This window comes from Octopus sinensis, linkage group LG15 (assembly GCF_006345805.1).
Source record: "Octopus sinensis linkage group LG15, ASM634580v1, whole genome shotgun sequence".
Taxonomy (NCBI): Eukaryota; Metazoa; Mollusca; class Cephalopoda; order Octopoda; family Octopodidae; genus Octopus; species Octopus sinensis.
The window spans coordinates 49,537,351-49,545,158 of NC_043011.1; the positions used below are offsets into that span (position 1 = coordinate 49,537,351).

The following is a 7,808-nucleotide window of genomic DNA, read 5'->3' on the forward strand; positions in this document are numbered from 1 at the left end:
ATGTATATACATACATATGTATATATCAATATATGTATATATATATACATATATATATTTAATGCGTAAGTCCTTGTGTATGTATGAATATCCTTTACACATAACAATTATGCGTGTATATATGTATGTATATGTATGTTATATGGAAATATGTATATATGTATGTATGTATGTATGTAGTATTATATATATATATACATATGTACATATATATATCCACATATATAATATATATATATTGATATATATGTATATATATACATTGATATATATATATATGTATATATACATATATATATGTATATATACATATATATATATATATATTATATATATATGTATATATATATATATATATATATATATATATATATATATATTATTATATATACACAGACGTGTGTAAGTAAAATGTGTCCTTGTTGTTAAGTTGTGTGTTTAGGAAAGGAGCCAATAGACGTTAGTTTTACTTTGATCTGATCGATAACGAATACAGAACGAATGCGAAGATAACAATAACAGAAAATATTATAATGTTAATAATAATAATAATAATGATAATAATAATAATAATAATAATAATAATAATAATAATAATAATAATAATAGTATGAAAGGAGAAGAATTGAAGAACAAATGTCAGTAATGAAGGAGACAAACATATGATGTTTGTAAATATGGATGGGGGTAGGGGAGGAAGGGGAGAAGGAAGGGAAGAAGTGACAGAAAGAAAGAAAGAAAGAAAGAAAGAGAGAGAGAAAGAAAGAAAGAAAGAAAGAAAGAGAGAGAGAAAGAAAGAAAGAAAGAAAAAGAGAGAGAGAGAGAAAGAAAGAAAGAAAGAAAGAGAGAGAGAAAGAAAGAAAGAAAGAAAGACGTGAAGACTAAAATGGAAAAAGAAATGAAGATTGAAAGAAAGAGGAAAAAAGGGCGAAGGAAAAAAATCAACAAATCAAGAAAACAAACTAAAGAACTAATAACGATCAGGTGAAAAGAAGGAAAGTATGAATGAATGAATGAATGAATGAATGAAGAGAAAGAAGAAAGTGAAAAAGAAAGAGAAGAGAGGAAGAAAGAAAGGAAGAAAAGGAAGAAAGAAAGAAAGAAATGGGTGGAGCAAACGAACGAAATGAAGGAAAAACAAGTAGAGTGGTAATTATTTCTACTACTACTACTACTACTACTACTACTACTACTACTACTACTACTACTACTACTGCTGCTGCTGCTGCTATTGTAACTTCTAGTCAGAATCAATCACCGGAATGGTGAGCAAAGAATTAATGCAGTCACTTCGATATTACGGCTGAGTGATTTGTATGTACTTTTATAGAAAATATATAAAACCATTCTCTGCTTGTGTCTCTGTTCAATGGAATCGAAAACCACGGCATGGAGAGAACAGATACGGTTATGATGGTGGTGGTGATGACGATGATGATGATGATGATGATGATGGTGGTGGTGGTGATGATGATGATGATGATGATGATGATTAGATGATGATGATGATGATGATGATGATGACGAAGATGATGATGGTGATGTTTGATGCTGGAGGCTGTGGTGATGTTGGTGGTGATGATGATGATGATCACGACGAATATGATGATGGTGGTGGTAACAACAATCATGATGATGATGATGATGACGATGGCGATGATGATGATGATGATGACGATGGCGATGATGATGACGATGGCGATGATGAATGACGATGATGATGATGATGATGATGATGATGACCACGACGATGACAAATATGATTATCATGACGACGACGACGATGATGACGATGATGATAATTATGATCGTGAGGATGATGATGATGATGATGATGGTGATGATGATGATGATTATGATGTTCTGCTGTGTCATTTCAATAGATACAACGCTACCGTTACATTTGTATTCTGTTAACTGTAGCACTTAACAACATTATTTTTTAATCTCTGAGTGTGAGTAACATTTTTTAATAAAATTCTTATATCCTAATCCTAATAAATAAAATAATAATAAAACTAACGGCATTAAATAAATTTCATTAATTTAGGGACTAAGCAAATAGAAACTGAACCGGAAACAGATGATAGAGTTAAAATGTTTAGACTTAAGAAAGCCTTACATTACATTCAAGAACCATAATAAAAACATGTTGTAAGTAATATGACTTGTAGATCGAATATAGTGAATAAAAGTGTCTTAAACATTAATATTCTCCAAATCAAACAGACAACCGATTTACCTTTCTAGAATAATGGCACAGCTTTTATTAACTGGTTTAATAGTATTAGTAATAAATTTTTTATAAATTTACTCGGTTTGGCAGTATCGAATGAATTTTATCCTTTAATAACTAAATCTCTTCTTCAAATAAAGCATTAGATTTTTTTTTTCTTCTAAGGAATATATTTCAATCCTGATTCTGATATCAGTATAACCATGCATTAACGAGGCGGATTATTGCATTTTTTTTTTGTTGTTGCTGTTTTTTTTTTGTCGATAAGTCTTTCAGTGTAAAGAAAGACTTAGTGCTTATTTATTTGATGTGGCAGAGGATAACCAAAACTCTGCAGAGTTTGTGTTAGATTATTGCTGTTTATTTTATTATACACACACGATATTTATTCTTACTCTTTACATTCTGATTTCGAATCTCAATGAGATCAAAGTTAGCGAGCTGGAAGAAATGTTAAAGCGCTAGAATTGTATTATTTTTTCCGATCTTTTAAATTCTAAGTTCAAATTCCACCGAGGTTAAGAGTTTCTGAATGGTAGAAACGTTAGAGCATCGAGCTGGCAGAAACATTAGCACGCCGGGCGAAATGCTTAGCGGTATTTCGTCTGTCTTTACGTTCTGAGTTCAAATTCCGCCGAGGTCGACTTTCATCCTTTTGGGGTCGATAAATTAAGTACCAGTTTCGCACTGGGGTCGATATAATTGACTTAATCCATCTGTCTGTCTGTCCCTGTTTGTCCCCTCTGTGCTTAGTCCCTTGTGGGTAGTAAAGAAATAGGTATTTCGTCTGCCGCTACGTTCTGAGTTCAAATTCCGCCGGGGTCGACTTTGCCTTTCATCCTATCGGGGTCGATTAAATAAGTATCAGTTACGCACTGGGGTCGATATAATCGACTTAATCCGTTTGTTTGTCCTTGTTGTCCCCTCTGTATGTAGCCCTTTGTGCAGTAAAGAAATAATAAAGAAACAAGAATTGTTAGCGCGCCGGACAAAATGCTTAGCGGCATTTCTTCCGGTTTTACTTTGAGTTCAAGTACCGCCGAAATCGACTTTACCTTTCATCCTTCGTGGGGTCGATAAATTCAGTTCCATTCGCGCTCTGGGATCAAAGTACACAACACGCGCCCCTTCTCACTAAATTTCACGCCTTGTGCACTGAGCAGAAAAAAAAATCATTATATTTATTGTTATTGTTGTAATAATATGAATAGCTGTTTTGAAATGTGCCATTTGTAGGTATTGCTGTACGTTATTAATATGAATAACTGTCCCCTCTGTGTGTAGCCCCTTGTGGGCAGTAAAGAAATAAGACACGTTAGAGCGTCAGAAAAAGTGTCTTGCAGAATTTATTACATTTACATTCTAAGTTCAATTCCTGCTAATATTAAAACCAGCAAGCTGGGAGAATCGTTAGGGCGTCGGAAAATATATTTTGTGGAATTTGTTCTTATTGTTTACACACTGAGTTCAAATCCCACCCAAGTCACCTTTGTTTTTCCTCCCTTCACGATGGTTAATTATGAAGAACCAGTCAAGCATTGGAGTCGGTGGCATAGACTAACCCCTTCTCTCAAAATTACTGGCCTTGTATTTAAACCAGAAACCTACATACAAATTCAATAATTTTCAGGGTAGTTTATGTCAAGATGACTGAACTATTATCACATGTACCATAAATGTTTAATTTGTACCTACAGGTTACAGCTATCATAAACTAAAATCTTATTTTTATCTTAGATAATGTTTTAAATTTAGACACCAATAGAATTTTTAAAGAACCTGCTACCTCGACTTAATAATAATAATAATAATAATAATAATAATAATAATAATAATAATAATAATAATAAATAATGAGAAGAAGAAGAAGAAGAAGAAGAAAAAGAAGAAGAAGGAGGAGGAGGAGGAGGAGGAGAAGAAGAAGAAGAAGAAGAAGAAGAAGAATCCTTACTATTATAGGCACAAAGGCCTGAAATTTAGAGGAGGGGCATAGTCGATTACATCGACCCCAGTACTCAACTGGTATTTATTTTAATGACCCCAAAATGATGAAAGGCAAAGTCGAGCTCGGCGGAATTTGAACTGAGAACATGGAAACGGACAAAATAACGCTAAGCATTTCGCCCGGCGTGCTTATGATTCTGCCAGCTCACTGCCTTTGGTTTCAAATTTTGGCACAAGGCCAGCAGTTCTGGGGGTGGGGTTTACACGATTACATCTACCCCAGTACTCAATTGGTACTTATTTTATCGACCCCGAAATAATGAAAGCCAAAATTGACCTCGGGGGAATTAAAACGAAGGTTTAAAACCACAGTCTCCAGCAGCTTCATATCACCGTCTGAATTGAGCTTAAGGCCCAGTCCGAAGGTATGCGTGTGGATTTTGGAGTGCGGGCGTTGTCAGAAAGCCTGCTGTATCCTTTTATGCTGATCACATATTTTTTTATTTCTTTACTACCCACAAGGAGCTAAACGCAGAGAGGACAAACAAGGAGAGACAAACGGATTAAGTCGATTATATCGCCCCAGTGTGTGTAACTGGTACTTATTTAATCGATATAATAGTATGTAGTATATATATATACACCAAAACATAAATCTATATATATTATATATATATATTATATATATATATATTATTATACAACAGAAAAAGAATACGCCAGCGTGGGGCTCGAACCCACGACCCGAGATTAAGAGTCTCGTGCTCTACCGACTGAGCTAGCCGGGCGCGATATGTGTATATATGAAATTATAATAGGGTAGAAAATTGATATAATCAATTAAAACCAGTGGCTTAGCATATTTTTAAAAAATCCGAAGATTAAAAATTGTGTTACATACAAAAGGATTTGTGCTCGGTGGTAGGAGCGGACCCAAAAAGGGGGTGGGGCTGAGGGGTACGTTCACCCCCTCAAGAAAATAACTGCAACCTTCTAAATAATGTTATTGCGCCCTTTTCTCCTGGAATTGTATTCACTTCTGAATTTGTGCCCTTCCCTTCGAAAAATTCCTGAGACCACGCCTGGGTGGGACACGAAAGATGTGTATCATGATGTGTTAAAACTATTTCTTTACTGCTCACAAGGGGCTAAACAAAGAGGAGACGAACAAGTACAGGCAAACGGATTAAGTCGATTATATCGCCCCCAGTGTGTAACTGGTACTTATTTAATCGACCCCGAAAGGATGAAAGGCAAAGTCGACCTCGGCGGAATTTGAACTCAGAACGTAACGGCAGACGAAATACGGCTACGCATTTCGCCCGGCGTGCTAACGTTTCTGCCAGCTCGCCGCCTTTCACATATTGTAAAATTGCTGATCACATATTGTAAAATTACTAAACCTACAATCGTAGACGGAAATAAAAAAAATGAAAACGAGAAAATAGACTCAAAGTAGTAGCATTATCAACAGAAAATCCTCCACAAATCCAATAAACCAAAACCTCACCGTCATAAGAAACCACCGAAACCAAATGACATTTGACTTCGACGGTAAAGCATAACCTACAAAACCAGTTAACGTTACTAAAATATATAATAGGCTTAGGAGTGGCTGTGTGGTAAGTAGCTTGCTTATGAACCACATGGTTCCGGATTCGGTCCCACTGCATGGTATCTTTGGCAAGTGTCTTCTACTATAGCCGACCAAAGCCTTGTGAGTGGATTTGGTAAACGGAAACTGAAAGAAGCCCATCGTATATATATATATATGTATATATATATATGTATGTATGTATGTATATATGTATATATGTATGTATATATGTATATATGTTTGTATGTATGTATGTACGTATGTATGTATGTATGTAAGCATGTACGTATGTATGTATGTATGTATGTATGTATGTGTATATGTTTGTGCGTCTCTGTCCTCCCAACATCGCTTGACAACCGATACTGGTGTGTTTACGTCCCCGTCACTTAGCGGTTCGGCAAAAGAGACCGAGTGAATAAGTACTGGGCTTCCAAAGAATAAGTCCTGGGGTCGATTTGCTCGACTAAAGGCGGTGCTCCAGCATGGCCGCAGTCAAATGACTGAAACAAGTAAAAGAGTTAACATTTCAAGGATAAACATTTACATATAATCCATAATATAGGAATTTTAGTAATTTTACATTGCAGCTGTCCATGTCACGCCATATATCTTTTACACTGTTCACAGAGAACTGAGTAGATGCCATGATGTCGGCATTGTAACACCCGGCACGAAACATCGTAAAATAGGTAATTTTTTTCCAATATTCAGATGTTATGTTTTTGGTTTGTTTTTCTTTTCTTCTTTCTTTTTTTTTCTTTTGGTCCATGTAAGCTAACTTTTTCTCAATTACATCTTTAATCTTTATACTCTCCAAGGCCATTCACTGTTCAACAATACAGCAAGCCGTTCAAAATAAAAAAAAAGAGAGAGAGAAATAGAAATAATCGTCAGACATAGCCAGAACACCCTGTGTGTGCGTGTATGTGTGTGTGTATATGTATGTGTAAATGTATGGATGGATGGATGGATGCATATGTATATACATACATATATATTATGTATGTGTGTGTGTGTGTGGTGTGTGTGTGTGTGGTGGAGGCGCAATGGCCCATTGGTTAGGGCAGCGGACTCGCGGTTGTAGGATCGCGGTCTCGATTCCCAGACCGGGCGTTGTGAGTGTTTATTGAGCAAAAACACCTAAAAGCTCCAGGAGACTCCGGCAAGGGTTGGTGGCGATCCCTGCTGTACTCTTTCGCCGCAACTTTCTCTCACTCTTTCTTCGCCAGCGGGATGGCGTCATTTGAAGGCTAAAACAATGCGAAGCGCATGGTGACCAGCGATGCGTAGCAACATGTGATAGCCTGGTCGGTCACGGTGATCACGGTGATATATATATTAGACAAAAGGAGATAACAAAGCCAAGGCTGTGATGAGTTTTCAGGACATTTATAAGGGAAGAGATATAGATATAATCTTATTGCTGTTTCTAGGAGATTATGGATCTGATGAAGGGATATCCATAATATCCCAGAAACAGCTGTAAGACTTTATCTACATCTCTTTCCTTATAAATATCTTGAAAAATTCTCACAGCCTTGGCTTTGTTATCTCTTTTTGTCTAATAATACAATTGTTTGTTTGTATTCCACCTGCCTTCGTCTTTTGTCTATTTTCATAAAGCTTCCCGTTATATATAAATATATATATATATATATATATATAGGATAAAAATTTTTTCGAGAAAAAATTTTATCAATGGCCAGCATATCAAAAAATGCCTTTAAAGGTAAAATTTATACATAATTTACAAGATAGGGCAGAAGAAAAATTCTATTGCCAGATACGCCGAAACAACAAAAAATTGTCGATAACCATTAATTTATGCGTCTCGAAACACCCGATAGAAACTCTAAAAAAATTCGTTATTACCGTATTGGTCCAATTTCGGGTTAATTCACAAAAATTTTCCCCTCTTCAGCGGCAAATACGCGAGATATAAATGAAATACTTACTCATACCCACGGAAGAAGCAAGCACCAAGTCCCGAGCAGACTTAAGTACCCCAAATATATCCAAAATAGAAAA

The 7,808-nt window shown here is 35.6% G+C and overlaps 1 non-coding gene across 1 annotated transcript; it reads right to left on the bottom strand.

The window, feature by feature from the left end:
- Window positions 1-4,895: 4,895 nt before the first annotated feature.
- Trnak-cuu lies at window positions 4,896-4,968 on the bottom strand. Its single transcript has one exon. It is a non-coding gene; the product is annotated as a tRNA-Lys (tRNA).
- Window positions 4,969-7,808: the final 2,840 nt, after the last annotated feature.